The 16,432-nt window shown below is 36.7% G+C and overlaps 1 pseudogene; it reads left to right on the plus strand.

Moving 5' to 3' along the window:
• Nucleotides 1-2,738: 2,738 nt before the first annotated feature.
• Nucleotides 2,739-16,432, plus strand: part of LOC122896678 — a 58,106-nt pseudogene continuing 44,412 nt past the window's right edge.

Here is a 16,432-nt window from a genome sequence, read left to right on the forward strand (position 1 = left end):
AGATTAATGTAATTGTCAATTTTTAAACTAATTGAGGAAGCTGAGACCACTGTCTTTATGTTCCTTTATAGAGTTTCTTTGCTAGAGATTGATCAGAAGCTCAGTTTTATATTTTGTTAGAATAACAGCAACTCAATAAAATGGTCGTTTTGTGCTGAAAAGATTTTTCCTAAAAAGTAGGAGGTAAAATGATGGTCACTATGCTTTCTCTCTCTTTAAATTTAAAATGTCAGGAAGGCCATTTCCACCTATGAAAGTTCCATCAGAGATATGTGGGTGCATGTACATATATACATATATGCATATACACATATAATATATGCAGATACTTAAGTAAATAATATTACCCAGTGTCAGTAGAGATTTGGGAAATTTGATAATACCGTGTGTTGCTGACATTGCCAAATAGAAAGCAATCTGTCAGTGTGCATCTTGAAACATGAAAATCTCATGCCTGTGACTAGTAATTCAGTTTCAGAGAGTCTATCCAAATCTCCTGATAGTTGGGCACTGCTTGAATCAGTGCAGCCTCTTTTGGGTCCAGAGTATGTGGATATGAGAAAGAACAACCAGACTCAAAGAACCTTAAATATTTGCTCATTTCAGAGAGCCTGTCTACATCATGATAAAAGAATTAACAAAGACTAATGGCATAAATCTCTTTTCCCCCTGACACATTTTCCACAAAGCCCTCCCAATTGTTTCATCATTGTGTCAATCCATAACCCATACGAATTAAGAGAGATATTAGCAAAAGATCTTGGCAGAATTGAGTCTAGAATTGTAACCCTTGAGGCTAACATAGAAACATTGTCATTTTGGGTCCCCTTTGGTAAGGTTTTATTGTTTTAAGGTTTTGGGCACCTTGTGACCTACAGTCTGTGCCAATGAGCATGTGCAGAGCCTTCATTTGGGTCCCTAAGTTTCTGATAGCTTTGTACCAAGCATATCATTTATGTCACAGGATGATAAATGCAGTTCTTCCTGTAGGCTCAGAAAGAGGCCACAAAGGCTGAGAAGAGAACAATAGTTGCCTGGTAACCACTCGATCTAAGCCAAGGGGCTGGCTCATCTATGCAGGATTTGCAAAGAGGGTGGCCCAATGCTGAGTGTTACACAATTAACAGATCACCTATCTCCTTTCAGATAAGAGGGTGAGATTAAAAAGTCAAGACAGTTAATTTCATTTTTGTTGGCTTGTTTTGGTATTATTTTGTTTTATAGTTCTTACTCAAGTATTACATTCAAAAGAGAAGTGCGTTTATTGTTAAGCCTTCAGCTCAATAAAATCTTATGAAACTAAATTTGTGCAGAACGCCAGCACCAGATCAGGGAACAGAATATTACCAGTGCCATGATTCCTCCTTCAAGCTTCTTCCAGCCAATCTCCTCACCATTCTTAATGACTGTTATCATAACATAGAGTAACTTGACCTATGTTGAGGATTTTATATAGTGTCATACAGTATATATACTTTTGTGCCTGGCTTCATCTGCTCAATATTGTGTTTTTGATATATTTGTGTGTGTTGTTGTGTATGTATGTAGAACATAAATCTTCTATGAAAATGCTTTTGTCGAACATATGTTTGCTTGTCTGCTAGATATATGCCTCAAGAGTGGAATTGCTAGGTCACAGAGATTAGACATGTTTGGCTAGAGTATATAATGCCAAAGCATTTTCTAGTTATTACACCAATTTATACTTCTACCAGTAGTATATGAGAGTTCCACGGGCTCCCCATCTTTACTAATACTTGGTATTTTCTTTTTCATTTTACCCATGCTGGTGGGAATGTAGGGGAGGGTAGTGGTGAGAGGATTTATTTCAAGAAATACTTAATTCTGCTGTGCTTCGCCTTCCCTCAACTTAAGTGATAGGAGCTTTGAGATCGATAAGAAAATCTTTAAGTGTGTTTGCAAGAGCTCAAGGAACGAGAGGAAAAGCTCTGACTTCTGCCTACTAGTTCTAAAGGCAAGCTCTCTGGCTGGTACAGTCCCTCACTCTGCTGGCAGAGTGGAGAAGGTTGCCCCGGGAGGCAGCTCCTCTTCCAACCAAGGTTGAGCAGAGGTGCAGTTTCCTGGAGACTAAACATGAACTTGAAAAAAGGGATCCAATCTGGGTTTATCAATATTAACTCTGACCTAGACGATCGATTGGAGATACGTAGGGATCCCAGTTATAAAGAGCTGAAAGCCCAGAGGCCAAGGGTGAATTTGGATATAGCCAACCAGACAAAAAGCATTCTTCCCACCAAGGAGTTGCAGTGGGAGGTCTCCAATAGGAAAATTGCTAAGAACCCTGTAAATGCACCCCTTGGGAAGGAAAGACTATCGCCAAAGTGCCCCAACACCAGATTCCAACTGGTCTAGCCACTTAAGCTCCTGTCCTTTTCACCATTGCCCTGGGGTCAGCCATATAGTAATCAACAAACAATGAAGATAAGATAAGACACTGTTAGTTCTGTCCTTTCTTGTTATGGTCTTCCAATACTCAAGAAGCTCTGTGCTCAGGAGGGAGAAAACTTGAACTCTGAATAAGTTCGGCAGTTGAAATACCACTACTACACACTAGACTGGAGTTGAGTCATTATGAGATGATATTGAACTTGTCAGCACTTTAAAGAGATTGATTTTTTTATTATTGTTTAGGAGGGACTGGAAAAACTAGAAGTCATGTCAGAAATTTCATCCAGGGGAAGGGAGAAAACTGGCCCACAGTAAGACTGAAAAGGAGGATGAGAAAGAATATGAAAAAATTTCATACTATAGAGGTGATTGACTCAGTGTCTAAAAAATAAAAAAACTCTAATAATCTCAGTGTTACTTTACCCTATGATATTCAGTTGTTCACAGATACAGTTCACAGGCATGCCGTAAGTAGCAAACTATTTGAAGTTCATGCGAAAGTTGCTGTAGCACATGTAGAAACCAATCAACTTCAATACTATCTAATCATGTGTCTCAGAAAAGGAAAAATCATTCAACAGAAGATGTAAGATTGGTATGTCTGAGTGACCATAGTCTCTACTTCTCAGTGGACAGTGATAACTTCATGCCTATGCATTAACCTTCTAGAAATTTCTATGGAATCTTTCTTAATTTAAATTTCTTGGAATCTTGCTCTGAAGACAGGTCCACTGACTTGTCCTGACAGCTCCTGGGACAGTAACAGTTCTGCTCCAATTGCAACAGCAACATCTATGACCAACACTCAGGCTAGTGAAGTTTCTGTATCACAAGTAAATGTGAGTGAAATTTCAGGGTGTACATCGAGTATAAACATGTCTCGAAGTGCCACACAACCAACCATTTCTCCATGATCAAAGCCTACTGTCCCTAGAGTCCAGTCTTCAACATGCCTTGTAAACCAACCACCTAGACCTTCAGGAATATAGCAGCAAAATAACCTATTCCTGTAGTAGGAGTCAAGAGGACTTCCTCACCAAATAAAATAGAGTGTCTCAAGAAAACCAAACAGAAGGGAATAAAACAAGTAAAGAAGCTAACAGTCTTGTTTTGAATGGACATGAGAAAACAGAAATAAATAAACATCTTTATATGAAGAAAATTACAACTCAACTAGAAACTAAGGGGCTTCTCTGTTAGCCCCTCACAAAACACCTAGTATGGACCTTTCCAATATCCTTGCTCAGTCTGCAAATTCTATTCTTACTATCAAAGTTTCAATAAAACTGAGATTTACCTGTCAACAACTTCAGGGATCCATAAACAGTATCTGCCAACTCAATCTCTTGTCTTCAAGTACTAAAAAAAAAAAAAGAGAGAATAAAAATGAAGGAGAATAGAGTGGATAAGGTTAACATGACTGAAAGAAATGGTTTAGATTTACTTGGTGACCTCACTTCCTGGGATAATCCACATTTGTTCAGAAGTCCTAATTAGTAAGTGCAGAGGTAGGAGTGTTATTATTAATTTGCTAACAACAGTCCATGAAGGATGTCAGATATTGATAAACTTACTCTTTCTTCATCAGGACAAATAAAACAGATTTTTCCAAACATGTTTTATGAACCCTCCATTGGGCTTATTCTATCATATTTGCACTTTCCATGCTTAACTGCAATGATTCAAACTCTTCCTCTTTTTAAAATTTTTTAAAAGATTTTATTTATTTGCTAGTCAGAGATCACAAGTAGGTAGAAAGGCAGGCAGTGGGCGGGGGGGGGGGGCGGCGGCAGGAAGCAGGCTCCTTGCGGAGCAGAGCCCAATGCAGGGCTAGATCCCAGGACCCTGAGATCATGACCTGAGCTGAAGGCAGTGGCTTAACACACTGAGCCACCCAGGCACCCCAACTTTTTTAAATTTTTTTAAAGATTTTATTTATTTATTTATTTGAGGCAGAGAGAGAGAGATAGCACAAGCAGGGGGAGGGACAGAGGGAGAGGGAGAAACACATTCCCGGCCAAGCAGGAGCCGGGTGTGGGTCTCAATTCCAGGACCCTGAGACCATGACCTGAGATCATGACCTAAGCTGAAGGCAGACACTTAACCAACTGAGCCACCCAGGTGCCCCTTCCTCTCTCTATCTAAACTAATGTTCCAAAGTTGAAGTATAGTCTTAACACCCTTAGGAGATATACTGAGGCTTTCTTTTCACCATTAGTTTATGCTATCTAGTAGACACTATTTCTTCTTCCCGCATTTGCATTGTCTGTAGTCACTTTGCCTTCCCTCCCACTCTCTAAGAAAATATTGTTACACTAACAGGTATAATGTAGTATCTGGTGTTTTGTGTAGCTATGGATTTAGATTGAAACTGCCCAGCATGGATTTCAGTTTTGTCATTTTGTGACACAATGGAGAAAATTCAGCTTATTAAACATTTTGCAGAATTGCACCCAAACTTTGCCAAGCAGGAAAGTTGGACATTTTCTTTGTAGTGACTTTTTGATTCTAGTTTTCATAACCTAGAGATCAGACTGTTGCTTTCACATGATATATGTAGTATCTCATGAGCGGACTTTGAGTTTGTTCTGCCTTGAAATATCTAGACTCCTTTTATTTTTTAAGAGCTATATTGTAAACAGAATTAAAAACACATTTTTAACATAACAAACTTAGAGAACGAAGGGAAGAAAGAAAGAAAAAAAAGAAAGAGACGGCAGGAAGGAGGGAGGGGGAAAAGGGAGGAAGAAACAGGAGCAACAACCAATACCAAGCTTACAGAGAAAAATTCAGGGATGAAATATACTAAATGTTCAGGATTAAAGAAACTGGGATTGTGAATATATTTAACTATGCTCAGTATTTGTAATTTTCTGTGACAAAAGTATAATTTTCTAATGTAAAGAACATAAAAATACCAGCTTGGAGCTGTTAATGTAGAACAAACATTAGAGATTTAGAGCTAGAGATTTAGATTTTATTATAAATGGTTAGATAAATTTAATGATAGGCTTTATTATCTATACATTTAGGAGTTATCTTGGGAAATCATTTATAATACTTCTACTAGATATATTTTGATACAGGTATTATATACTATATATATGCATACATAGATATGTGTATATCTCTTATCTCTATTGAGTGTGTATGTATGTATATGTGTGCAATTAAAAAACATTTTATTGTCTAGCTCATTACATACATATAATACTTTTTAAGTTACAGTTACAAAACGTTATAACAGATATAGAAAGCTGTCTTCCTAGATCCTGGAAAACTGTAAAGCATTAGGAACAAATAGGGCTTTTTTGTTTTCATGTGGTTTCAATGGACTTATGGCCTATTTTATGGCAGAGATGACACAGTGTTAACAGAATTATTAAATAATTCCTAGACAACATTTCTAACATCAATATCTGAAGCTTGTTTTTAATAAGTTATATTTGTAGCCCTGGGTCAACTATATGATGTCCTTAAGGTTAACAGCCCTAAGCTCTTTGTTAGAAACACAGTCTAGGGCCTTTAAAAAAAATCTAGGTAATATTGGTCTCAAATCCTTGTAGATAGTCCAATGTCCCATCAACGAGTTTTGTAAATTCCTGGTAGGGGTGTTAGAGAAGAGGGAGAGCTCCAGCTCTGGCTGTCTGCTTTAAGTTAATTCTTATCCTCTACTCTGTGTCTCAGGAGTGTTTCTTTTCTTCCATCCTAAGGGAAAACTTAATATGAGACATATACTCTACTCCATGAGGGCCCAAGCCAAAAGTGAATAGAATATGATTCTAAACAGCATTCTACTGAAAAATGTATAAACATGGTATATCAAGTAAATTTAAATTGCATGTTGGATATGCTTATCCTTCAAATTCATTGATCACTTTGGTATAGGAGATTTCTCCCATATTCCATGGCCCCAAATAGCACTCTGTCCTCTTGACATTCCCTGAATTCCTCTACTCATCAATTAAACCATATTCCCCTAATGACACTATTTTCTTACTCCGTTATAGAAAAGATTTCAGAGATTAATATCAGTATCTATAGCAACCATTTATAACCACCTGAATAAGAAAAATAGCAAAACAAAGCCATATGGACAGGAGATCCTCAGAAGGGAAAAATACATATTTATTTTTAACAGATCCATTGACTGAATTTATCCTGTCCATTTACAGGAGACTTGAGACAGCATTAATTCATCTGTTTTGAGAAATGCTGGCACTGCACTCGGTTCTAAGGATACTGTGTTGAGTGAAAAAGATAAAGCCCATGCACAGACATATTGACTTGTCTGGAGGGAACACACTATCACGTAAGTAGACACAGAGAAGAGCCATGAGGAGTGCTGTATAAAGTGTAAATTCATATTGCTAAAGTATACAAGGAACCTAATTTCAACTGAAGACTCAAGGAAGGCCTCTCTGAAAAGTAATAACGTGCAGCATGTCCTCAAGGATGAGAAGAAGCCAAGTATCGAAAGGGTGAGGAGAAAGATGAACAAAGTCCTTAAGGTGAGAACTTTGAGTGTTGGAGGGAATGAAAGGAGGCCCAGAGGGAGTAGCACAGACAGGGCATTGGCACGGCAATGGAGTGCAAAGAGCGTGTAGAGGAAGGCAAAGGTCAGCTCCCAAAGGATTCAAAATAGTATTTTAAGTATAATGGGAAATCCTTGAAAAGTTCTGGGGAGGAGTTAGCATGATCCATTTGACATTTTAAGGAGATCACTCTAGTTTATGAAGAATAGATCCAAGAACAAAAGGGGATGGCATTTATTTTCATAAATCTATAAGATGTTATGATTGGGGACATATCATACAAATTAGATCTAAGACCTTTTTTGGAAAGGGTCTATATAAACATACATAGCCATTTCTTTAGAGACTAAAGTCTAAAAAAGGAAATGGCTCTCCATTTGGATTTGGATGGCCAGATTGTTTTATCATCTGATGTAGCACTGCTTGGGCAACTTAGTATTTCAGCACTGTGTGAGCTAAAACTGTTGAAGTTAAATGTTTAGATGAGGATTCTCTATCTCTTTCACTTCCGGGTAGGGACAGGAAAGTAGAGCTTCAACTTCGCCTTTTTTGCTATTTTATCTATCTACCTATCTAGATGCCTAAATAAATAAATAGGTAGGTAGGTAGATATAGATGCAGGTAATAAAAAGCTCTCATTTACTGAGAACCTACTCTGAGTTGGGCTTCTTGTATACATTACCTCTAATGCTGACAAGACTGTGCTCATTTTACAGATGAGAGAATGGAGATTCAGAAATGTTAAGTCACTTGCCCAAGGCCACACAGCTATTACATAGCCCTGCTAGTAGTAGACCTACGTAGACCTACTACAAATACGTACGATTCCAAAATCTATTAACTTCTCCCCTCTATTCTGCTGCTTCCTCATGCATTATTCTTTCTGAGCAGAGAAAGTAAATCCAGCAGAGGAAAGAACTGTTGAACTTCCCCCTTTTATCCCTCTGACAACACAAATATTTCCTCCCTAAAGTGATTTTAAATGGAAATTGGAGAGCTAATATTTTTTATGTAACAGTACATGATTTAAAGGAATAAACAATTACCTAGTTCACTTGAATTTTATTTGACTTATTCCTTCAGACAGACACTCACTGCTTTTAGTGTGGCTGACAGAATACATATGGAAATAAGGAATCATCGGTTTGTGATATGATATGTGGTAGGCATCCTCCCTCACTTCACACAGATCACGGGCAAATGTGTGTTCTCAAAGATGCACAGATTCATACGGAAGCGAGAAAAACAAAAACCAGTACTGAAGGCCCTGTTGTCTAAATAAAAGAATAGTATCACAAAAACAAGAGGCAGCAAGGCTTCTTTGATCAATTGTCTACCGGGGATACTGTCAGCAATATTCAGGTTCAACCCTCTTTTTCTTATCAGAATGTTCGTCTGGCAGTGTTCTTGCGGATTATCTATTTCTGCTGAATAACTTGCAGCAGGGCTGCTAATCAAGAGAGAAAAGAAGCTGCCTTTGGTGATGAAAATTGCTTTCCAGTGACTGATTGTGCTAATCAATCTTCTACAAGGGAAATCAGGAGTAAAAGATGGCCAATAATTGCAAAACACTGCTGCATCCATGAAGAAAAATAACTGACGCACAAAGCCCAGAAAAGCAACTCTTGGGAAAATGTTGCAGAGTTGGCTATTTAAAACACACATACGTTGGAAAGCAGTTTTTCACAGTTTTAGCCTTCTATGTAATATGTAGGTAAGGACTGTGCCTACTTTACTCTGGCATTAGAGAATCTGATGGCACTTCATAATTGGAGGGTAATCTGGGATTTTTCATTTGGAATCTGAATACTGATTGAAAGTTATAAAACTTATCAAGATGGTTGATGCAGGGATGACATTTAGCCTCTGATCATAACTTTTTGTGTGTGATAATTACAACTGAATTAAGGGCAGAAAATCTCTTTCTAATGATTCCCAGCTGTCAGTGCAGCTCAATTAATGATCCTTAGTGGTTCAGTCCATTTGTTTAGAGTTTGCTCACAAGTTCCTTGTGATATTAAGTACAAAATTGGATATAATGTTGATTCTATATCTAGTTTTATGCAGACATTGTAAAGTAGAAACTAAAACATATTCCTCCCATTAAAAAACAGAATTATTTTTCCAATCTGGTGTGCATTTAAAGCAATTTTTTAAGACTCTGCATAACCTAAGAGTCAATTACCTAAGAGATCTAGAATCATACATGTTGAGTAAAATACGTGAGTTAATGCCTGAAATTTGAAAAATCCGTTTTGGCTGCTTAGAATCACATATCGAGTTTCTTCAGATCTAAAACAGCATCAGTTGTAAGGCTCACTAAAATAATTGAAGAGGAAATAGATCACAATCTAAATTAATATATATTGCTTTAATTTAAAGCAATTTGTAAATTGCTTTAGCATGATCTAGTCATACAAGCTTTTTTTGCTTTGAAGTTTTCTATTTCCAAGAGATTTGGAAATTTCTCTTGCCTAAAGTGACATCTCTTGGAGTATATGAGGTAATTCCAAAAGAATGTAACAAAACCTACAACAGCAATGTCTGCTCATGATGGGACTCTCTCTTCCGTCTCATGAAGCATTTTTATATTTCTTTGCACAAAACCATGAAATTGTGTTCACTCCCCCAATGATAAATATTTTCTTTGATAGCATTAAATTTGCACCCCAGTGCTGTATTTTCATGGCCAAATAATTCTATATTCCAAAATGCATGATATTATAATCACTAATAAAAGTGTAAAGCAATGAAACCAACATGTTTAGTAACATAACTCAGCTGAAATGGTATTAAAAGCGATGACTAAGAGTGCATATGAGCAGGCAACAACAAATACAACATAGTTGGTACCTGGACAATGGCAACTGGAAGATACAGACATGTCCTGATTTCAGAGAAGTTAATATGTGGAAAATGTGCATCTTAGAATTGGGAAATACATTAATATTGCAAGGTGAAACTTTCAAGATAATGATTTTCAATTCCCTCATTTTCCACGGTAGGTCCATAAGGCCCAATGAATTAAGAAAGCCATTTCAGATGGTGGTATAAACTAGGTAAGACTCCTAATTTTTAGGACAGTTTATATTCTATTAATTCATGTTTTTCCTGATCCCCTTTTGAATGATTTGTTACTTTGTGATATTCTTATTTTCTTGGGCTTAAAGCTGTTACTTGACTGAAGACTGATTTAACTCGTCCTATTGATGACTGATGATTGAATACACTATATAGGTTGCTTCTATGCTCTATTAAGTGAACGTACTTGGTAATATAGGATGTTCTTAATCTATGTAATTCAATATTTTATTTAGGTTCTAGCAACTAAAAGATAAAATTACTATCCCTGATTAATCTTTCCCAAAATATTTTCATTCTGCCAAATTAAAGGTCTTTCTTTTGTTTGCTGCACCACTTCTAGACTTTTCTATCCAATTTTTTTTGGGGGGGGGTGAAGAGATGGAAGGGCAGAGGGAGAGGGAGAGAGAGAACTTAAATTGTCCATGGAGCCCAACTCGGGGCTCAATCTCACAATCATGACCTGATCCGAAATCACAAGTAAGCTGCTTAACCAACTGAACCACCCAGGCGCCACTCCATCCAATTTTTGAGGCTTTTCATAACTTAGCCTCATCTAAATCACTCAATTTTATTTCCCTCGACTTGAAGCCATATTACCCTGATTTTTATTTTGCTCATTATCAACACTGTTACAATGTTACAAGGCAATGCATTTGACAGAACCAAAAAAGGAGGATCTGGAATCAACATAACACTGGCAATGGGGCTTATATTAGTTTTAACTTCCTCATCTGGTATTAAAAGTTCTCTCTAAAGTTGGCTTTAATGGGTGTGCAGGAGAGTATCATACAATCAGGTGTATGTGAAGGCATTCTCAAGCAGAATATCACCTTTTCCAATGACACTATATCTCTGTCCGTAACGAAGCTTCTTCCTAAAACAAAAAAGCAAACTTAAAATCCATTAAATAAGGCATCACTGAATACCTTAAAATTATTAGTGTATAACAGATGGCTCATACTCAGTTCCGGTTATTCTGTCCCCTACATATTTACTCTGCAAAAAAAAAAAAAATGCTCAAAAAATTCTAAAGGACTAACTCAATATGAAAATAAGAAACTTCATTACAGGGGCACCAGGGTGGCTCAGTGGGTTAAGACCTCTGCCTTCAGCTCAGGTCATGATCCCAGGGTCCTGGGATGGAGCCCCGCATCGGGCTCTCTGCTCAGCAGAGAGCCAGCTTCCCTTCCTCTCTCTCTGCCTACTTGTGATCTCTCTGTCAAATGGATAAATAAAATCTTAAAAAAAAAGTAACTTCATTATAAAAGTAGACTTAACTAGTACCTGAATATGTTTGTCATCATTCAGAAAGTATTCTGGATCAGCAGAAGTATGTTTAGCTATGGATCAAAGAACTAAGGAGGAATTACAGAGTGTCTGAGTTGGTTTATGATAGCTGATAATTTCCTTTCACCTTTTCTCTTCTTCTCTAACTTGTTAAACTGAAGTCCTAAGGACAATTCTTCACCTGAAAACCATGACCACTTTGCCATTAAGATTAGTCAACAAGATATATGATATAAACTCTTTATCATATTTCTATTTCAAATAAAATTATACTACCCTAGATTATATAGATCACAGTTTTTAACATAATGAAACATACACATGTAGAGCATTATATACAGCACTGTATAGATATAAAATTTTAGATTATGAGCACAGGATTTAGGTTGCAAATTAAGGTTGCAGAAATCAAGTACTGTATCAGAAAATAAATATTCAGAAACAGATAATTTAATTAATATGATGGAATACAACCATTAGAAATTGTGGGGGCGCCTGGGTGGCTCAGTGGGTTAAGCCGCTGCCTTCGGCTCAGGTCATGATCTCAGAGTCCTGGGATCGAGTCCCGCATCGGGCTCTCTGCTCAGAGGGGAGCCTGCTTCCCTCTCTCTCTCTCTCTGCCTCTCTGTCTACTTGTGATTTCTCTCTGTCAAATAAATAAATAAAATCTTAAAAAAAAAAAAAAAAAAAAAAAAGAAATTGTGGCTTCAAGTAATTTCTCACTATATAAGAAAAGTTAACCTTAAGTTTTTAAAAGCATTTCATGTGATAAAACTAATGTGATCCTCGTTAAAATCTATACATATTCTATGTAGCTACCAATATATATTTATCTGTGTATCAATATTTAGAACATATATATCCAAATGTAAAATGAGAACAGTGATTGGTATGAGCAATGACATTATAAAATATTAGTCTGATCAATTAAAATGGGATTACTTTGGTGTTTTACTATGTTCATTTTATGTTTTTGTTCTTTATTTCTAATATAGAGCATTCATATTTTATGGAAGATTTATTTACAATACAATATGAAAATATCCCATTATGCCTACTGAGAAAAAAGAATCTACTAATAGGCCAGGATATTGCAAATTGCATGATAATGGTCAAATGTGAGTTGTTAAATTACTTTGGTTATCATAAAAAAATCAATGGTCATATCTATAGAACTGATAGATCCTTAATATGACAAATTTATATAACCCCTGCCTACAGTGAGTAAAATAATAGGTAACAGGATTGCTTTAAGAATTAAATACAATAGGGACACCTGGGTGGCTCAGTCCATTAAGCACCTGCCTTCAGTTCAGGTCGTGATCCCAGGCCCCATGCGGCATCGTCATTGGGCTCCCTGCTCAGCAGGGAGACTACTTCTCCCTCTCCCCCTGCCTGCTGCTCCCTCAGCTTGTGCTCTCTCTCTCTGTCAAATAAATAAATAGACAAATAAATAAATAAATAAATAAATAAAATCTTAAACAAAATGGAAGTAAATGCAATAATGTATGTAAAGTACCTAGTGTACTTCCTAGAAATTAGTAAGCATTCAATAACAATGGTTAAATTTTTCATAATAAAAATGCGTTATTTGGGGGCACCTGAGTGGCTCAGTGGGTTAAGCCTCTTCCTTCGGCTCAGGTCATGATCTCAGGGTCCTGGGATAGAGTCCCACCTCGGGCTCTCTACTCAGCGGGGAGCCTGCTTCCCCCCCTCTCTCTGCCTGCCTCTCTGCCTACTTGTGATCTCCCTATCTCTGTCAAATAAATAAAAAAATAAAATAAAATCTTAAAAAATTTTTTAAAAATGTTATTTTGGATGTTTTTACTGAATAAAATCATATCAGCAAATATATGTGTTTTAATAAAAATATGACAAATTAGTTAAATAATGTTAAACCAAGAACTGAGGGATTCATTATACCATATAATAATCAAACAGAACTTGTGCTTATAGATACTTTAAAGTCTCATACATATTTCACCAATCATTTGGTTCTGGGCCTATCTGACGCTGTGTTAAATGACAGCTTTTCCAAATCATAGGTATCTACCTTGAGGAATTAATTTATAGTTATATTAATCCAGAATGAATGTCCTGTAAACTTCACTTCACTTCTCCATACTTCTTATTTTGCCAGCCATGTCTGCAACTTTTGAACAATTAGGGAAGAAAACTATGACCTTCCTATTAAAATAAAACACCCAATAGTAATGGAATGAGAATTTCCCAGAGGGCAATTATGATTGTACCTCAAAACCCCAAAATATTTCCTGAAATTCATTCTGTTTCTTGCTTGTTACTATACAGACCACCATCTTGGTTGAGGGTTGAAATGGAGGTTGGAAGAGAGACAAGTAGAGAAACTCCTGAATAGCTACAAAAATCTCTAAACATCTCACAGCACTATTGACTTTATTAAAGGTTAAAGTAGTGGTTTCCAGTTTGACATTTTCAAAAAATTCAATTAACATGGAGCTGTTCCAGATGAAGCAGAATTCAGGAATCTTAAAGCTTACCTTCTCAAAGAGGGTCTTTGGAACCCCTTGATTTTTCCACTGAAAGGGGCTTTAAAAGACCTGAGTTAGAGAATATCAAGGGGAAATAAACACAAAGGAAAATATGAACCTAGATCATCTGATTCATAAGGTGCAATTTGGCTGTTTTCAGTTTGAGGACTTCTACAGAGAAGCCTTTCTGTGAAACTCATAGTATATTTTCATGAAGTCTTTACTTGCCTTAGAAAATATCTGTCATGAAAAAGAGGCCATACATACAAAATTCTATATTCCTGAAGATCTAAACTCAACAAACCACAGATCAAAATGAGGCTCTTTTGCTCAGTCTCGCCCAAATTTGACTTTTCTTCCAGCTTCTCCTTGGTGTGAAAATACCAAAGTAGTTGATGCTATCAGGACCTATTAATTTGAATATTTCCAACTTAACTGATCATCACCAGAAGATGGCATAAATACACTAAATAAGAATGTGAATAAGTATTTAGAGACCCTTTCTTTGTTAAAGAATACAAAGGATGTTTTAAAATTATACTGCATAAAAAAATAGAAAATAAAATTAGAGTAAATGATTCAACTTTAATTTGTTCCTTATGTATTATATTCTCACAGACTTCTTTATTGTGGAGACTGTATCATAAAATATGCAAACATGTTCTTTTCATATATACTAATGTCAGTAACTAGAATTTTTAAAAGGTAGAAATCTGTTTCAGTCCAGAGTCAAATCTGAAAAAAGTAAAATCCTTATTTCAGTTGATATTTTTCAATATGAAATATCTATTTTTCTTGCCACTTTAAGGGAAATAAACATTGACAAATGTTATTAACATTTAATGAATGATTAATAGCATTGCCTTTTCCATAATAATTTATTATAAGAAGCGTTTTATCATTTTCAAGAAACACGTAAATAATTCTATGCAATGCCATTTATAAATGCTTTATAATAGGTTGATGGAACATTATTTAGAACGTGTTACAAACATGAAAAAGGTAAAAACAAGTCTCCTAATGACTAAATCTTAAAAGTCTGTGTTGTCATTAATCAAGTTTCTTAAATCATTTCTAAATGTTACCTCAATTTAAAATGCAACTGCCATTTCTTATTCAGTTGTTCCCTCAAGTAAGGATAGAACAAATCTATAGCACTCAACCTGGAGTAACCACCATGGCTTAGAATTGTTAGGTGCAGTGGCAGCAGAAAGTTCCAGAGAATTACCTGTCATCAAAGCCTAGAATATTCTGATATTAATTTTAGACAGATGTTAAGTAAGGGAGGTGGTACAAACAAGTTTATGACAGATGCTTTTTAGGTAAACCTTTTAAACTAATTTACTGATAACTAGACCTTGCTTAGAAGTAAATGCCACCTGCATCGCCTGGGTGGCTCAGCTAGTGAAGCATCTGACTCTTGGTTTCAGCTCATGTCATGATCTCAGGTTTATGAGATCAGGCACCTCCTCAGGCTCCATGCTCAGCAGAGAGTCTGCTGGAGATTCTCTCTCTCGCTCTGCCCCTCCCCCTCCGCACGTGTGCGCGCTCTCTCTCTCTTTTAAGTAAATAAATAAATAAATTTATTTTAAAGGACTCACATTTAGGTAAAATAGAAAAATATATTTTACATGTGTCTAGTAAAAGAAAGAAACCAAAATTAAAAAATAAAATAATCATGAAATTCCTACAGGGCTACAATGAATGCCAGTCCATAATTTCACAAAATTTCACAAAAGAAATCTCACCGTAAAAGGTCTATTTAAGGACGCCTGGGTGGCTCACTGGGTTCAGCTCAGGTTATGATCTCAGGGTCGTGGGATCGAGCCCTGAATCGGGCTATCTGCTCAGCGGGGAGGCTGCTCCCCGCACCCCCCGCCCCTGCTGCCCTCTGTCTGCCTCTCTACCTATTTGTGGTCTCTGTCTGTCAAATAAATAAATAAAATCTTTCAAAGAAAAGGTCTATTTAATTCTGTCATTGTTTTGTAAATAGGAAAGAGTTGTTCAGCTAATGTCTTCACACCTCGTGTGTTCTCACTTGGTTATCTCTGCACCACTGATTTTTTAAAAATATTTTATTTATTTATTTATTTGACAGAGAGAGAGTGAGTGCAAGAAGGGGGAGCAGCAGAGGGAGAGGGAGAAGCAGGCTTCCCACTAAGCAGAGAGCCTGCTGTGGGGTCCAACCCAGGACCCTGGGATCATGACCTGAGGTGAAGGCAGACGCCCAACCAACTGGACCACCCAGGCACCCCTTCACTAATCTTTTTCTTGTCACCACCACCCTCTCTGTTGTGACTTGTTCTCCCTGCCTTCTGCTCCTTTCCTCTCCAAGTTATCTTACACACTTCTGCAGGATCCCTTGTCCTAAATGTTATACTGGTCATACCACCCCTTCAGGGACTTGTCCTTTACAGTAGTATTTCTCATCCAAGATCCTCAGAACACATAGGTATCTGGACACATTACATGCTGTTTGATGAGGGAAAAACAGTAATCTGTGATCAAATACACCTGAAAAATATAGGGTAAACAGAATAAAGTTAATTTCTCTACTTCTCATAACCTTTGATGTCCCAAAAACTCAGTGTGAATTTCCAGGTTAGA

The sequence above is a fragment of the Neovison vison genome, chromosome X (assembly GCF_020171115.1).
Source record: "Neovison vison isolate M4711 chromosome X, ASM_NN_V1, whole genome shotgun sequence".
Taxonomy (NCBI): Eukaryota; Metazoa; Chordata; class Mammalia; order Carnivora; family Mustelidae; genus Neogale; species Neogale vison.